This window comes from Miscanthus floridulus, chromosome 2 (assembly GCF_019320115.1).
Source record: "Miscanthus floridulus cultivar M001 chromosome 2, ASM1932011v1, whole genome shotgun sequence".
NCBI lineage: Eukaryota > Viridiplantae > Streptophyta > Magnoliopsida > Poales > Poaceae > Miscanthus > Miscanthus floridulus.
Genome location: NC_089581.1, coordinates 97,227,198 through 97,245,944, shown reverse-complemented (window position 1 = coordinate 97,245,944; position 18,747 = coordinate 97,227,198).

Genomic DNA, 18,747 nt, shown 5'->3' with positions numbered 1-18,747 from the left:
ACCCTCACATCTATTGTAGCGTCTTCAACCCTGGGACGAGAGGGGACTGGGATTTTTATGGGCTATCTGCCATTGACAGAGTTGCTTTCTTCGACAAACCCACCAAATTACAAGAATTTCACCATTCCTGAGTTCTTAGGGACTTTCTTTAATTTAGCCAAGAGCATGGGAGCAACCTTCTACTTGAGCACACTACTACAAAAAAACTTAATCGAGGCATTTGGCAAAGGGGCTCAGAGACAGGCAGGCATTTGAACCGCCTCAGTTAATGCCTGGGATTAACCGAGGCGAGTATTTTTATTAATCGAAACGGTCACAATCAACCACCACACAAAATCGATTTACGGAGGCAGTTAAACCGCCTCCGAAAATCAATTAACCGAGGCAGGCCTTATAAGAGGCCAGCCTCCAAAAATACCCCATTTTCGGAGGTGGGCCTAAAAGGATCTAACAATGCCTAGAGGGAGGGTGAATAGGTGTATCTAAAAATTTACTGCAAATGCTAAGTTCAAATCTGTCAGTCAATGTCAGAAGTCCCGGCGTTTGGGTCGGAACTCCCGACGTTGTCAGCAGTTCCGACGCCTACGTGAACTACAAAAGCAGTGCCAAATTTAACTTTGCGGATAAATAATCTTACAACCTCACTTCCTAGCGGTTTGGTGAAGATGTTGAGTCACTCTCTTGATGCCATAATGCCTCCAAACCGTAGATCGAGTCCAAACCCTAATATAGAAGTTTGGGAGAGAAACAGACAAACAAATACAAGTAATCTCTAGCAATCACAACAACAACAAGAAGCACGCGGAACACAAGGATTTATCCTGAGGTTCGACAACCCCACAAAGGAGTTCCTACGTCCTCGTTGTTGAGGTGACCACCAAGGTCGGAGTCTCTTCCACCTCCTTGCCTCTCTCAAAGTGACCACAAAGGTCACTTGAGCTTTCCACTAAGAAATCGAAGGGTGATACAAACTTCCCAAGGCTCTTCCACAAGATGGAAGCTCTTGGGTAATGCCTAGCCGGCTAGGGGCAAAGCCCCAAGAGTAATAGATGCAAAATCAACCGGCTTGACCAAAAAATCAAGTGCTCAAGCTTGCCAAAGTGATGCTCTCACTTAATCCACTCTCCTTGCACTCAAAACCCTAAGGGAATCGAAGATTAGAGCAAAGAGGGAAGGAGAGGGGTGCTTTAGTTGCTTGGGAGCTCTTAAGCACAAAGTGGGTCAGCTGTAAAAGAGTCCGTAATGGTTAGAAGTGAAGAGAGTGGTATTTACACTCCAAGTGAAAATCTAACCATTCAGATCTACGTTGGAAGTTCCGACATAGATCTTGGGACTTCCGACGTTAACAGAAAACACTGTTCACACAGGGTTAGAAGTCCGCACGTGCAAGTTAATGTCAGAACTCCCAGCAAACGTCGGGACTTCCAACAATCGGAACTTCCGACGTACGTCGGGACTTCCGACATGCGTAGTTAAACAACCAGCCAGCACCGCTGATGCCGGGACTTCTGGCTAGGGTCGGGAGTTCCGACGAGCGCAGACAGCCGGCCAGCAGAACCACCGATGTCGAGACTCTCGGCTTGGATTGGGACTTTCGACTGTCAGAAGTTCCGACTCATGTTGGGACTTCCGACGTCCACAGTCATCGCGCAGGCTAAGTGACTGGGAGTCAGAACTTCCGACAAGAGTCATGACTTCCGACTGTCGGGAGTTCTGACTTACATCGGGACTTCTGACACTGACAGTCACAGAAAAATAATCTACGTGCTCGTGGAGTGCTAAAGTGTCTCTCTTCTGATTTTATTATTATACTTGAGCACTCTATCTTCCTCAGACCAACTAAATTTGCATCCCTCTTTATAGTGCGGCGGATCCTAAACTCAAAAACAAAATTAAAACCTTTGGAGAGCGTTTTGAGTTCATCCGCCTTCTCAGCTTCAAGAATTGCGGGATACCATTTCATCTTTATCAACTCTTTGATTCTTTCATGGGACTAATAGCTGCGACATGTCTCATTAAGATCACATTAGTCCCTAATTTGGATGTCATCAATACACCAAAACCCACATAGGGGGCAAATGCACTTTTAATCTCTCCCTTTTTGGTAATTGATGACAACCAACTTAGGCTTTTATAAGAATGAAAGAATTTAAAGCTTTTGAACCCCAAAATTTATGAAGAGCTCCTCTTTGATGTATGCATGAATTTGAATATCAATTAGAATCATCTATACATGATTTGCATACCTCAAGACAAAAGCTCCCCCTAAATTTTATAATCCATGGGGTGCAACAAGTGTGTGTGAACAAATAGATATCCGTGAAAAGAAATTGCAATATGACATGTTATTTCACACAACAAATAACAAGAATACGATGGCCAATATTTCAAAGTAGAAATTTGAAGCAACACACGGCCATCAAAATTCATGCACCATCACAAGTAGAGACAAGCACAAGTTAATAAGCTAGATAGATGATCATGACTTGTCCTATAATCATTCATCACAAACATATATAGATATTTGTCCATCACAAAGTGGCCACCACACGACAAAGTGCTTACATGTTAAGGGTTTAAAAAGTCTCCAAACAAAATAACCAACTAACTTATTACAAGATATCAAAGCCTAACACTCCCCCTTTGTCAACAAGTGCTAAAAGGGGTAGGCCGCATGAAAAAAAACAACTACTCATCCTCGTAGTCATCATCCTCATCTTGGTCACCATCGTCACCACCATCGTCGTCTTCATCATCATCGTCCTCGATGTAATCCTCATCTTCTTCCATCACCTTGCCCTTGCCATGAGGTCAAGAACTCGCATCATCTTCGTAGGCCACACAAGCCTCATCATATAGATCCAACGGATCATGAGGAGGCACAAACAGTGGTGGAGAAGAGACAATCCCTGCGTGATGTTCCAACCGATATAGCCGCTCTTGCATATCATGCTCACATTGAGCACTAGCACAACACTGTCCAAACTGTATGTCATTAGGAACTTGAACTTGTTGGGCTTCCTTCTAGAGGAGGACAAAGAGAGGGGCTCGGCACTAGAAGAGCGAGCAGCAGCAGTAGTTGTTGAAGCACCACGGTGAGAGCGAGAACCCGAAGCACCTTTCCCTTTAGCTTTGGCTACATCAGCTTTCTCCCATAGTTCTCTAGCAGCAATGATGGAGGTCTTGTTGGATATCTTGAGGAGCTTTTGCTGAGTGTCATAGGGAAATCGGATGTCGGATACTTGCTCAATGACATGCATAATGTACGGTGCATAGGGAAGATGCTTTACTAGATCCTCAGTAGCATCATGTATCTTGTTCCAAATGTATCTGCTGATGGAAAATTTCTGAAACTCATCGCCAAATTGCTGAAGCACCTTCTATGAATCATCATGAAGGTAGGTGGAGTCACCTACCTTCGGATACAAGATCTATCGCAAGATGTTGTTCAGAACATAATAGTAGGGCTTCAGAAACACTGTCTATCCATCGGTTGTGTGTCCATTAAGATACATATGTTGGTACTCCTCCAAAGCAAGATCCTCATACTCAGTCAAGTCAGTAGCAGTGCGGTCGCTGTGACTCAAACCAAGAAGGCGAGAGAAAGTGATGAAGTCCACCTTATAATGCTTGCCTTCAGTGGTCCAATGAATAATGTCAACAACACCGGTAGGGTCTCGCTCATGATGATAAGAAGCATAAAACTGATAGATTATCTCATTATTCCAATGCTTCCTAAACTCTAGCAGGTAGGATAGCCCCATTGATTGTATATCCCGAACCATCTGCTCTAGCTTGGGTTCCTTGTACTTGCCAAGAGAGTATGCATCAATGCACTTCATCTGAAGGACCGGTGGCTCCCTCTTCTTCAAAAACTTCTGATATAGAATGGAATCATAAAAGTCATAATAGAAGGGTGCCAAAAATGATACTCAAGTCATAGATCCTTCTTGTCCTCAGCATAAAGGTTCCTGCCCCTCGGTGACCTGATGTCCTTAACCCGGTGATGATAGTCCATAGGAAGAGGAGGAGTCCATCCACCAGCAGGATTCGGAGCCATGGTGGGCTCCCGCATGATCAGCGACACACCCGTGAACGGAACAAGCTGAGAGACAAACCCCGGACCGCGAGTCGGTGGAGCAACAATGGTGCGTCCGACATAGTCAAGCGCTTCCTCTTCTTCATCAACCATCGGCACATCCCTAATAGGGGTAGGAGCAGGAGGAGGAGCGGCAGCTGATGACCCTTTATCAACACGGCGATGGGCAACACGGGAACCACCAGCACCACCACGCTGATATGATGCCTTGGTGCGACCAGACAGTCTGGGGATAGCGACACGGTCCTAGTTGTTCTTGGAACGCTTCTCCTGATGACGCGAAGGACTTCCACCGTCCATGACTGCGAAGAACACAAAGTGGAACTTAAGAAATAATATAAGGAGATGCAAATGAACATCAAGAAGTGAAGAAACAGGAATGGAGTGGTCACCCTAGGGTCGGGAGTTCCAGCCTTAGTTGGGAGTTCCGACAGTTGGGAGTTCCGGCGAGGCGTCGGGAGTTCCGACGGTCAGAACCTCCAATGGTCTCTGGGACCTCCGATGCCCAAGGTGACCATCCCATTCATGGGGCTTCAAATCATGACATACATTCATACAAGGGAGATAGAGGAGTAGAAAGGAAGAAGGAATAGATTCAAAATGCAAGGTACATTGGAGTTAGGGTTAGGACGCCACGGTAGTACCTTGAATCGAGAAAGGAAGGAGATGAAGAGGAACTAAATCCACAGGCCACGAAGAAATCGACAAACACGAACACCTCGACCAACAGAATCTCCACCACACAAACTGAATGTCCACCACGATCTGAGGAAATAACAGGGCATGAGCGGTGGAACGGGGACAGGGAGGTCGGGACTACTGGCAAGGCTTCTAATGGTGCAATGAGAAGGAATGGGGGCTGGAGCTCCCGATAGGGCAGAGGTGTAGGCAGGGCACGATGCGGCGGTGCGAGGAGAGGAGATGACAGCACGTGGAGAGAGATTGAGGGCGACGGGAGGGAGGGAAGGGTGAGAATAACCGCAGGAGAAGGGACCGGGCCGAGTAAATGAGATGGTGAAATGGTACGGCGCGGTCAAAACGGACGACGCGGTGGTCAAAAATCTAGATCTATGTTGGAACTCTCAGCTTACGTCGGGAGTTCCGGCATGAGCTGAGACTTTTGGTCGTCAGTACTTCCGGCGTACGTCGGGACTTCCAACGCAGGGAAACAGAAAAACACCTCAACCTGCACTCACTCTACCATGTGGGGCAAAAATATGATGGACACTAATATTTTCACAAGTGACTAGATTTCATTCAACCAACACAAAGCAATAGTCACTCATGAAAATTATAAAATAGATTTTGAAAGTGTCACACAATGTTTTCTTAATTCTTTTCTCCTAACTAGATCAAACAAAATGTGTGTGCAAGGGATCAAGTCATGTTACGAGAATCAATGATATTTAATTCACTCCTCAAAGCACAAAATCTTGACTCATCTAGGGGCTTTGTGAAGATATCGGCTAATTGCTTTTCGGTGCTCACATGATGAATGGCGATATCTCCTTTGGCTTCGTGGTCTCTCAAAAAATGATGCCGGATGTCTATGTGCTTTGTTCGAGAGTGGTTTATAGGGTTGTTTGCCAACTTAATGGCACTCTCGTTATCACACAAAAGTAGAATCTTGGTTAACTCACATCCAAAGTCCTCTAGTGTTTGCTTCATCCAAAGTAGCTGGGCACAGCAAGCGCCGACCGCCACATACTCAGCTTCGGCGGTGGACAAAGCAACGGAATTTTGCTTCTTAGAGTTCCAAGACACCAAGGATCGACCAATAAATTGGCAAGTCCCGGTAGTACTCTTTTGAGTTACTTTGCAACCAGCATAGTTCGAATCGGAATAGCCAAGTAACTCAAAAGTGGAGCCCTTAGGATACCACAAGCCAAGATTAGGAGTGTGCACTAAATACCAAAAAATTCTCTTAACAGCCATCAAATGACATTCTTTCAGATTAGCTTGAAATCTTGCACACATGCACACACTAAGCATAATATAGGGCCTAGATGCAGAAAGGTAAAGAAGTGATCCAATCATGGAGCGATATACCTTTTGATCGACGTCCTTTCCTCCTTGATTAGATCAAGATGTCCATTGGTTGGCATGGGTGTCTTGATGGGCTTGGCCTAGTCCAAGTTAAACTTGTTGAACATGTCGTTGGTGTACTTGGCTTGACTTATGAACGTGCCATCCTTGAGTTGCTTGATTTGAAATCCAAGGAAAAACTTCAACTCTCCCATCATGGACATCTCAAACCTATTTGTCATAATCCTACTAAATTCCTCACAAAAGCCACATTAGTACTACCAAATATTATGTCATCGACATATATTTGGCAAATAAAGATATCATTATTGACTTTGCGAGTAAACAAAGTAGCATCGGCCTTTCCTATCTCAAAACCTTGTTTGAGTAGGAAATCCTTCAAACAATCATACCAAGCTCTAGGGGCTTGTTTGAGCCCATAGAGCGGCTTATCGAGCTTGTAGACGTGGTTTGGATACTTGGGGTCTTCAAAGCCCGGTGGTTGCCCTACAAACACCAACTCAGATAGGGGGCTATTGATAAATGCACTCTTCATGTCCATTTGATATAACTTGAAGTCATGATGAGCGGCATAGGCAAGTAGAATATGAATTGATTCTAACCTAGCCACCGGTGCATAGGTCTCCCCAAAATCTAAGCCTTCAATTTAAGTGAATCCTTGAGCCACCAACCTTGTCCTTGTTCCTTGTTACCACGCCATGCTCATCTTGCTTATTGCGGAAGACCCACTTGGTTCCAATCACATTTTGCTTGGGCCTTTCCACCAAGGACTAGACTTCATTATGAGTGAAGTTATTCAACTCCTCTTGCATAGCTATCATCCAATCCGGATCATCAAGTGCCTCTTCCACCCTATGAGGTTCCAAAGGAGAAACAATCGAGTAATATTCACAAAAACTTGCTAAACGGGAATGTGTAGTTACCCCTCGTCTAATGCTCCCTAATATGTTATCAATGGGATGATCCCGTTGAATGGATTGATGCACTCTAGGATGTGGCACTTGAGTTGATCTTTGGATAGGGCCATCATCATCATCATCACGGTCATGATCGATTGGAAGATCACAATCATGAGCTTGTGGAGGGTTGACTTCACTTCTTTCTTCATTGTTGAGTTGAGGGTGAACTTGCTCATTATTGACACCATCTTTATGAGAATGACCTTGTGCTTCATTTGATCTCCCATCTTGATTATTTCTTGTCGTGGAAGCTTCACCATGTTCATTTGATGGAACATGATGAATAGTTGGATCAAGATCATCATGCACAACATGGTCTTCATCTTTGTCTTCAATGGGCTTTACTTCACCAATAGCAAGCTTCTTGATTGCTTCGTGTGGAGCTTCTTCATTACCTACATTCTCAACATTGACTTGCTCTTTTTGAGAGCCGTCGATTTCATCAAAAGTTACGTCTACCGCGATTTCAATCAAACCGGTGGTTTTATTGAAAATACGATATCCATATTCGTTAGTACCATAACCAAGCATGAAACCTTCATCAACCTTTGGTGCAAACTTAGAGCTTTTGGATTTCTTGTTAAGTATGAAACACTTGGATCCAAAAACTCTAAAGTAGTGCACCTTAGGCTTTTTACCGATTAGAAGTTCATAGGCAGTCTTTTCTCTTTTCTTGTGAAGATATAAGCGGTTGATAGCATGTCATGCCGTGTTGACCGCTTCCAGCCAATAGTTGGTTGGAGTCTTATATTCATCCAACATTGCTCTTGTGGCTTCTATGAGCGTTCGGTTCTTCCTCTCCACAACACCATTTTGTTGTGGAGTGTATGGAACCAAAAACTCATGCTTAATTCCTTCTTCATTAAGAAACTCTTCAATGTTGGTGTTCTTGAACTCCGTCCCGTTGTCACTTCTAACTCTCTTGATTTTGACATCAAACTCATTTTGGGCTCTTCTTGCAAACTTCTTGAAGATACCTTGGACTTCACTCTTTTCACGTAAAAAGAATACCCAAGTGAAACGAGAATAATCATCAACAATTACAAAACCATATTTGTTACCACCAATGCTTATGTAAGAGACGGGTCCAAATATGTCCATGTGAAGCAACTCTAATGGCCTTTTGGTTGTCACAACATTCTTGACGGGATGTTTAGCTCCAACTTGTTTTCCCGCTTGGCATGCGCTACAAATCCTATCTTTCTCAAAAGAAACATTTGTTAGTCCAAGGATATGTTCGCCCTTTTGAAGTTTGGCCAAGTTTCCTCATCCCAACATGGGCAAGTCGGCGATGCCATAACCAACCCATGCTAGATTTTGCCATTAGGCAAGTCTCAGGATTTACTCTATTTGATGTGAAATCAACTAGATAGAGTTTCTCTTTTAAATGACCCGTAAATGCAATTGAGGAATCCTCCCTTCTATAGACTTCCACACCCTTATCCATAAAGAGAAAATTGTAACCCATCTCACAAAGTTGTGAAACGGACAACAAATTGTATCTCAACGAATTCACAAGTAAAACATTAGAAATGGAATTATCATTTGATATAGCAATTTTACCCAAACCAAGGACTTCTCCTTTTCCATTGTCACCAAACACAATATTTCCACTATGATCATGATTTAGTTGGAATGATGTGAACATGTCCTTCTCTCCGGTCATATGATTGGTGCATCCACTATCCAACACCCAACTTGTTCCACCGGAGGAATATTCCTACAAGGACAAATTTAGCTTTTGTTTTAGGTACCCAAAAAGATTTGGGTCCTAGGGGGTTAGTCACATAAAACTTGGGCACCCAAACACTCATAATTTTCTTTCTCTTTTAGGCACCAACATACTTAACCACAATCTTGCCATCCTTGCCCCAACAACACATATAGTCACTAGCATAGCACCATGAAAGTGGTGCTTGTGGCTTGGGGCAATAGGATTGCTTCATCTTGATTGTCTTGTTACTTGTAGGTTGGATCTTTGGAATGTAGACCTTGTTGTTGGCCTTGCATATTAGCTCATCAAGAGCAACGCCCTTGTTGAACTGCACACAAGGCACACCATTGATCATGTTCCTTCCATTGGCCTTTCCATCATACCTATTGTAGCCAATGCCTTCCTTGATTGATGGGTGCCTTGATGACTATATATAGTCTTGTTGGATTGCTCTTGACACTTGCACCCATTCTTTAATATCATCTTCAACCTATGAATCTCCTTGTCTTTCTTCTCTAACTCAACAAGGTTAGTTGTATATGCATTCACATCAATTTTATAGCATCTTTTACAACCATCACTAGTAGAGACATTAGAGTCTTCGGTTGCCTTAGGAGAAGTTGAAGTGTGAGCCCAAAGAGTACTATAGTTTAGCTCAAGATTTTGATATTTTTCTTCCAAGCTTGTGAGGCTTTCTTGAGCTATACTCTTCTCATTCTTGAGGCTAGCTACTTGATCATTAACTAAGGAATGTTCCTTAGTCAATTTCCAATTGAGTTATTGGCTAAAGACAATTCTACGGTTAACTTCTCAACCTTTATCTTTTCCTCGGTGATAGATGCTTCGAGTGTAAGATTTTTCTCTCTCTTGAGTGATTATATCTCCTTGCATCTCTAAGCATCTATCCCTCTTCTCTAATTTCTTCATTAGCGTTTTTATTTTAGAGAAGGCCTTTTTACCAAATTTCTTTATCATAGTTGCTTCAATTTCTTCTATGTTCTCATCACAACTATCATTCTCATCACTAGAGGAAATGGGTGTAGTATGTACCTTCTCCCATTTTGCCATGAGACAAGTTGGGGTATAGTAGTCGTTGTCGATGAGGTTGGAGAAGAGCCTTGATGGTGAAGATAGGTTGGAGAAGAGTTTTGGTGGTGAAGTTGAGTCGGGGAAGATCATGGTCGGTGAAGAAGAGTGGTGGATGGCGATGTTTGCGACTCCCTTCTTCTTCTTCTCATCATCACTTGAGTCACTATCACTTGACTCCCATTCTTCCCCAAGATGAGCTTCACCTCTCTTCTTTCCTTTGTTCTTCTTGTCTTCATCCTTGTCATGCTTGTGCTTCTTTTTCTCATTAGGACAATCGGCTATGAAGTGACCGGTTTGACCACATCCATAGCAAAATCTCTTTTTGAACCTTCTCTTTCCATCACCATAGGTCTTGCGGTTGCTTTTCTTCTTCATAATCTTTCTAAGATTTCTAATCATAAATGCAACCTCCACATCAGAATCTTCTTCTCCACTTGAGGAATCATCCTTCACTTTCTTCTTCTTTTCTTGACTTAAACCTTGACCTTCATGTTGTTGAGTTGCTTTAATGGATGCACTCTTGTTGAATCCCATTGCATTAGGATTTTGATTGTGAGCATTGATTGCATCTTCATCTAGACACTCATGATGCTTGAGTTTTGAAACAACTTCTTGAGGGGTCATCTCATCATAACCGGGCCTTTCCATGATCATGGACGCTAGCATGTTGTTCTTGGCTCTATAGGTTCTCAACATCTTTTCTAGCAACCTTGTTGTCATCCCATTCGGTGCTTCCAAGAGCTCTTATGCAGTTGACCAATGCCATGAGCCTATCAAACAGGGATTGTGTTGTTTCATTTTGCAAGAATACAAATCTTGCCAATTCACCATGAAGCAACTCAATGTTGCCTTTTCTCACACTTTTATCTCCTTCAAATGACACTTTTAAAGTATCCTAAATTTGTTTTGCACTTTCCGTTCCATTCACTTTTCTAAACTCATCCGGAGCTAGGCTTGACACAAGCAATGCTACGGCTTGTGCATTTTGATGGAGGTTGTGCAATTCTTCTAGAGTTATCTCTCTATCTTCATTGGTAGGAATCATCACATCAACATCCACAACTTCCCAAAGTCTTGCGGCAATAAGATGCATCTTCATATTGTAAGACCAATCGGTGTATCTTGTTCCATCAAAGTGAGGTGGCTTGCCAATGTTGATGGACGTAGTATGTAGTGTTGAACCTTTCATGAGTTGTCCATAGTCAAAGCTTATGTTTGAATATATTCCCTTTCCATGAGCATGCTCACTGGCTCTAATATCACTAGCGACATCTTTGTTTGTTTCATTCTTGTCACTCATATCATTCTTGCCACTTATTGCATCATCAACCTTCTTGCTCAATTCTTCCTTCATCTTGCTCATCTCATATTGCATCTTTTTCATTTCATCTTGAAAGAGCTTGGCTAGAGCACTCATCAACTCTTCAGCTATTTTCTTGGCCATTTCGACAGCAATGGCTTGCATCTTGTCGGACTTCGACATTGTTTCTTCTCACGCGGTGAAGCACAAAGAGAAGACCTTGCTCTGATACCAATTGAAAGGATCTAACAATGCCTAGAGGGGGGGGGTGAATAGGCGTATCTAAACATTTACTACAAATGCTAAGTTCAAATCTGTCAGTCAATATTGGAAGTCCCGGTGTTTGGGTCAGAACTCCCAACGTTGTCAGAAGTTCCAACACAAACATTAGCAGTTCCGATACCTATGTGAACTACAAAAGCAGTGCCAAATTTAACTTTGTGGATAAATAATTTTACAACCTCACTTTCTAGCGGTTTGGTGAAGATGTTGAGTCACTCCCTTGACGTTGTAATGCTTCCAAACCATAGATCGAGTCCAAACCCTAATATAGAAGTTTGGGAGAGAAACAGACAAACAAATACAAGTAATCTCTAGCAATCACAACAACAAGCACACGGGACACAAGGATTTATCCTAAAGTTCGGCAACCCCACAAAGGAGCTCCTACGTCCTCGTTGTTGAGGTGACCACCAAGGTCAGAGTCTCTTCCACCTCCTTGTCTTTCTCAAAGCGACCACAAAGGTCACTTGAGCTTTCCACTAAGAAATTGAAGGGTGATACAAACTTCCCAAGGCTCTTCCACAAGATGGAAGCTTTTGGGCAATGCCTAGCCGGCTAGGGGCAAAGCCCCAAGAGTAATAGATGCAAAATCAATCAGCTTCACGAAGAAATCAAGTGCTCAAGCTTGCTAAAGTGATGCTCTCACAGGGTTAGAAGTCTGCGCGTGCAAGTTAATTTCGGAACTCCCGGCAAACGTCAGGACTTCCGACAGTAGGAACTTCCGATAGTCAGAACTTCTGAAAGTCAGAACTTCCGACAGTCGAAACTTCCGATGTATGCCGGGACTTTCGACATGTGCAGTTAAACAACCATTGGGAAGGTCGACACCACACTATTCACCAAGAAGCTTGATGGACATTGCGTAGTTAAACAACTAGCCAGCACCGCTGATGCCAGGACTTCTAGCTAGGGTCGGGAGTTCCGATGAGCGCAGACAGCCGGCCAGCAGAACCACCGATGTCGGGACTCTCATCTTGGATTGGGACTTCCAACTATTAGAAGTTCTGACTCACATCGGGACTTTTGACGTCCACAGTCACCGCGCAGGCTAAGTGACTAGGAGTTAGAACTTCTGACAAGAGTCATGACTTCTGACTATTAGGAGTTCTGACTTACATCGGGACTTCCGACACCGACAGTCACAGAAAAATAATCTACGTTCTCGTGGAGTGCTAGAGTGTCTCTCTTCTGATTTTATTATTATGCTTGAGCACTCTATCTTCCTCAGACCAACTAAATTTGCATCCCTCTTTATAGTGCGGTGGATCCTAAACTCAAAAACAAAATTAAAACCTTTGGAGAGCATTTTGAGTTCGTCCGCCTTCTCAACTTCAAGAATTGCGGGATACCATTTCATCTTTATCAACTCTTTGATTCTTTCATGGGACTAATAGCTGTGACATGTCTCATTAAGATCACATTAGTCCCTAATTTGGATGTCATCAATACACCAAAACCCACATAGGGGGCAAATGCACTTTTAATCTCTCCCTTTTTGGTAATTGATGACAACCAACTTAGGCTTTTATAAGAATGAAAGAATTTAAAGCTTTTGAACCCCAAAATTTATGAAGAGGCTCCTCTTTGATGTATGCATGAATTTGAATATCAATTAGAATCATCTATACATGATTTGCATACCTCAAGACAAAAGCTCCCCCTAAATTTTATAATCCATGGGGTGCAACAAGTGTGTGTGAACAAATAGATATCCGTGAAAAGAAATTGCAATATGACATGTTATTTCACACAACAAATAACAAGAATACGATGGCCAATATTTCAAAGTAGAAATTTGAAGCAACACACGGCCATCAAAATTCATGCACCATCACAAGTAGAGACAAGCACAAGTTAATAAGCTAGATAGATAATCATGACTTGTCCTACAATCATTCATCACAAACATATATAGATATTTGTCCATCACAAAGTGGCCACCACACGACAAAGTGCTTACATGCTAAGGGTTTGAAAAGTCTCCAAACAAAATAACCAACTAACTTATTACAAGATATCAAAGCCTAACACTCCCCCTTTGTCAACAAGTGACAAAAGGGGTAGGCCACATGAAAAAAAACAACTACTCATCCTCGTAGTCATCATCCTCATCTTGGTCACCGTCGTCACCACTGTCGTCGTCTTCATCATCATCGTCCTCGATGTAATCCTCATCTTCTTCCATCGCCTTGCCCTTGCCATGAGGTCAAGAAGTCGCATCATCTTCGTAGGCCACACAAGCCTCATCATATAGATCCAACGGATCACGGGAAGGCACAAACAGTGGCGGAGGAGAAGAGACAATCCCTGCGTGTTGTTCCAACCGATGTAGCCGCTCTTGCATATCGTGCTCACGTTGAGCACTAGCACAACACTGTCCAAACATGTATGTCATTAGGAACTTGAACTTGTTGGGCTTCCTTCTAGAGGAGGACAAAGAGAGGGGCTCGACACTAGAAGAGCGAGCAGCAGTAGCTGTTGAAGCACCACGGCGAGAGCGAGAACTCAAAGCACCATTCCCTTTAGCTTTGGCTGCATCAGCTTTCTCCCTTAGTTCTCTAGCAACAATGATGGAGGTCTTGTTGGATATCTTGAGGAGGTTTTGCTGAGTGTCATAGGGAAATCGGATGCCGGATACTTGCTCAATGACATGCATAATGCACGGTGCATAGGGAAGATGCTTTACTGGATCCTCAGTAGCATCATGTATCTTGTTCCAAATGTATCTGCTGATGGAAAATTTCTAAAACTCATCGCCAAATTGCTGAAGCACCTTCTGTGAATCATCACGAAGGTAGGTGGAGTCACCTACCTTCGGATACAAGATCTATCACAAGATGTTGTTTAGAACATAATAGTAGGGCTTCAAAAACACTGTCTGACCATCAGCTATGTGTCCATTAAGATACATATGTTGGTACTCCTCCAAAGCAAGATCCTCATACTCAGTCAACCTAGTAGCAGTGCGGTCGCTGTGACTCAAACCAAGAAGGCGAGAGAAAGTGATGAAGTCCACCTTATAATGCTTGCCTTCAGTGGTCCAATGAATAATGTCAACAACACCGATAGGGTCTCGCTCATGATGATAAGAAGCATAAAACTGATAGATTATCTCATTATTCCAATGCTTTCTAAACTCTAGCAGGTAGGATAGCCCCATTGATTGTATATCTTGAACCATCTGCTCTAGCTCAGGTTCCTTGTACTTGCCAAGAGAGTATGCATCAATGCACTTCATCTAAAGGACCGGTGGCTCCCTCTTCTTCAAAAACTTCTGATATAGAATGCAATCATAAAAGTCATAATAGAAGGGGTGCCAAAAATGATACTCAAGTCATAGATCCTTCTTGTCCTCAGCATAAAGGTTCCTACCCCTCTAGGACCTGATGTCCTTAACTCGGTGACGATAGTCCATAGGAAGAGGAGTCCATCCACTAGCAGGATTCAGAGCCATGGCAGGCTCCTGCATGATCAGCGACACACCCATGAACAGAACAAGCTGAGAGACAAACCTCAGACCGCGAGTCGGGGTGCAAGTCAGTGGAGCAACAATGGTGCATCCGACACAGTCAAGTGCTTCCTCTTCTTCATCAACCATCGGCACATCCCCAATAGGGGCAGGAGCAGGAGGAGGAGCGGCAGCCAATGACCCTTGATCGACACGGCGATGGGCAACATGGGAACCACCAGCACCACCACACTGATATGACACCTTGGTGCGACCAGATGGTCTGGGGACAGCGACACGGTCCTAGTTCTTCTTGGAATGCTTCTCCTGATGACGCAAAGGACTTCCACCGTCCATGACTACGAAGAACACGAAGTGGAACTTAAGAAATAATATAAGGAGATGCAAATGAACATCGAGAAGTGAAGAAATAGGAATGAAGTGGTCACCCTAGGGTCGGGAGTTGTAGCCATAGTCAGGACTTCCGATAGTTGGGAGTTCCGGTGAGGCGTCGGGAGTTTCGACAGTCAGAACCTCCAACGGTCTTCGGGACCTCCGACGCCCAAGGTGACCATCCCATTCATGGGGCTTCAAATGGCGACATACATTCATACAAGGGAGATAGAGGAGTAGAAAGGAAGAAGGAATAGATTCAAAATGCAAGGTACATTGGAGTTAGGGTTAGGACACCACGGTAGTACCTTGAATTGAGAAAGGAAGGAGACGAAGAGGAACTAAATCCACAGGCCATGAAGAAATCAACAAACGCGAACACCTCCACCAACAGAATCTCCACCACACAAACTGAATGTCCACCACGATCTGAGGAAATAACAGGGCACGAGCGGTGGAATGGGGATGGGGAGGTCGGGACTACCGGCAAGGCCTCTGATGGCGCAATGAGAAGGAATGGGGGCCAAAGCTCCCGATAGGGCAGAGGGCAGGCAGGGCGTGATGCGGTGGTGCGAGCAGAGGCGATGATAGCGCGTGGAGAGAGATTGAGGGCAATGGGAGGGAGGGAAGGGTGAGAATAACCATAGGAGAAGGGACTGGGCCGAGTAAATGAGATGGTGAAATGGTACGGCACGGTCAAAACGACGCGGTGGTCAAAAATCTAGATCTACGTTGGAAGTCTCGGCTTACGTCGGGAGTTCCGACGCGAGCCAAGACTTTCGGCCGTCGGTACTTCCGACGTACGTCGGCACTTCCAACGCAGGGAAACAGAAAAACACCTCAACCTGCACTCACTCTACCATGTGGAGCAAAAATATGATGGACACTAATATTTTCACAAGTGACTAGATTTCATTCAACCAACACAAAGCAATAGTCACTCATGAAAATTATAAAATAGATTTTGAAAGTGTCACACAATATTTTCTTAATTCTTTTCTCCTAACTAGATCAAACAAAATGTGTGTGCAAGGGATCAAGTCATGTTACGAGAATCAATGATATTTAATTCACTCCTCAAAGCACAAAATCTTGACTCATCTAGGGGCTTTGTGAAGATATCGGCTAATTGCTTTTTGGTGCTCACATGATGAATGGCGATATCTCCTTTGGCTTCGTGGTCTCTCAAAAAATGATGCTGGATGTCTATGTGCTTTGTTCGAGAGTGGTTTATAGGGTTGTTTGCCAACTTAATGGCACTCTCGTTGTCACACAAAAGTAGAATCTTGGTTAACTCACATCCAAAGTCCTTTAGTGTTTGCTTCATCCAAAGTAGCTGGGCACAACAAGCGCCGACCGCCACATACTCGGCTTCGGCGGTGGACAAAGCAATGGAATTTTGCTTCTTAGAGCTCCAAGACACCAAGGATCGACCAATAAATTGGCAAGTCCCGATAGTTCTCTTTCGAGTTACTTTGCAACTGGCATAGTTCGAATCAGAATAGCCAAGTAACTCAAAAGTGGAGCCCTTAGGATACCACAAGCCAAGATTAGAAGTGTGCACTAAATACCGAAAAATTCTTTTAACATCCATCAAATGACATTCTTTCAAATTAGCTTGAAATCTTGCACACATGCACACACTAAGCATAATATAGGGCCTAGATGCACAAAGGTAAAGAAGTGATCAATCATGGAGCGATATACCTTTTGATCAACGTCCTTTCCTCCTTGATCAGATCAAGATGTCCATTGGTTGGCATGGGTGTCTTGATGGGCTTGGCCTTATCCAAGTTAAACTTGTTGAACATGTCGTTGGTGTACTTGGTTTGACTTATGAATGTGCCATCCTTGAGTTGCTTGATTTGAAATCTAAGGAAAAACTTCAACTCTCCCATCATAGACATCTCAAACCTATTTGTCATAATCCTACTAAATTCCTCACAAAAAGCCACATTAGTACTACCAAATATTATGTCATCGACATATATTTGGCAAAACAAAGATATCATTATTGACTTTGCGAGTAAACAAAGTAGCATCGGCCTTTCCTATCTCAAAACCTTGTTTGAGTAGGAAATCCTTCAAACAATGATACCAAGCTCTAGGGGCTTGTTTGAGCCTATAGAGTGCCTTATCGAGCTTGTAGACATGGTTTGGTTACTTGGGGTCTTCAAAGCCTGGTGGTTGCTCTACAAACACCAACTCGGATAGGGGGCCATTGAGAAATGCACTCTTCATGTCCATTTGATATAACTTGAAGTCATGATGAGCGGCATAGGCAAGTAGAATATGAATTGATTCTAGCCTAGCCACTGGTGCATAGGTCTCCCCAAAATCCAATCCTTCAATTTAAGTGAATCCTTGAGCCACCAACCTTGTCTTGTTCCTTGTTACCACGCCATGCTCATCTTACTTGTTGAGGAAGACCCACTTGGTTCCAATCACATTTTGCTTGGGCCTTTCCACCAAGGACCAGACTTCATTCTGAGTGAAGTTATTCAACTCCTCTTGCATAGCTATCATCCAATCCAGATCATCAAGTGCCTCTTCCACCCTACGAGGTTCCAAAGGAGAAACAATCGAGTAATATTCACAAAAACTTGCTAAACGGGAACGTGTAGTTACCCCTCATCGAATGCTCCCCAATATGTTATCAACAAGATGATCCCGTTGAATGGATTGATGCACTCTAGGATGTGGCACTTGAGTTGATCTTTGGATAGGGCCATCGTCATCATCATCACGGTCATGATCGATTGGAAGATCACAATCATGAGCTTGTGGAGGGTTGACTTCACTTCTTTCTTCATTGTTGAGTTGAGGGTGAACTTGCTCATTGTTGACACCATCTTTATGAGAATGACCTTGTGCTTCATTTGATCTCCCATCTTGATTATTTCTTGTTGCGGAAGCTTCACCATGTTTATTTGATGGAACATGATGAATAGTTGGATCAAGATCATCATGCACAACATGGTCTTCATCTTTGTCTTCAATGGGCTTTACTTCACCAATAGCAAGCTTCTTGATTGCTTCATGTGGAGCTTCTTCATTACCTACATTCTCAACATTGACTTGCTCTTTTTGAGAGCCGTCGATTTCATCAAAAGTTACGTCTACCACGATTTCAATCAAACCGGTGGTTTTATTGAAAATACGATATCCATGTTCGTTAGTACCATAACCAAGCATGAAACCTTCATCAACCTTTGATGCAAACTTAGAGCTTTTGGATTTCTTGTTAAGTATGAAACACTTGGATCCAAAAACTCTAAAGTAGTGCACCTTAGGCTTTTTACCAGTTAGAAGTTTGTAGGCAGTCTTTTCTCTTTTCTTGTGAAGATATAAGCGGTTGATAGCATGGCATGCCGTGTTGACCGCTTCCGCCCAATAGTTGGTTGGAGTCTTGTATTC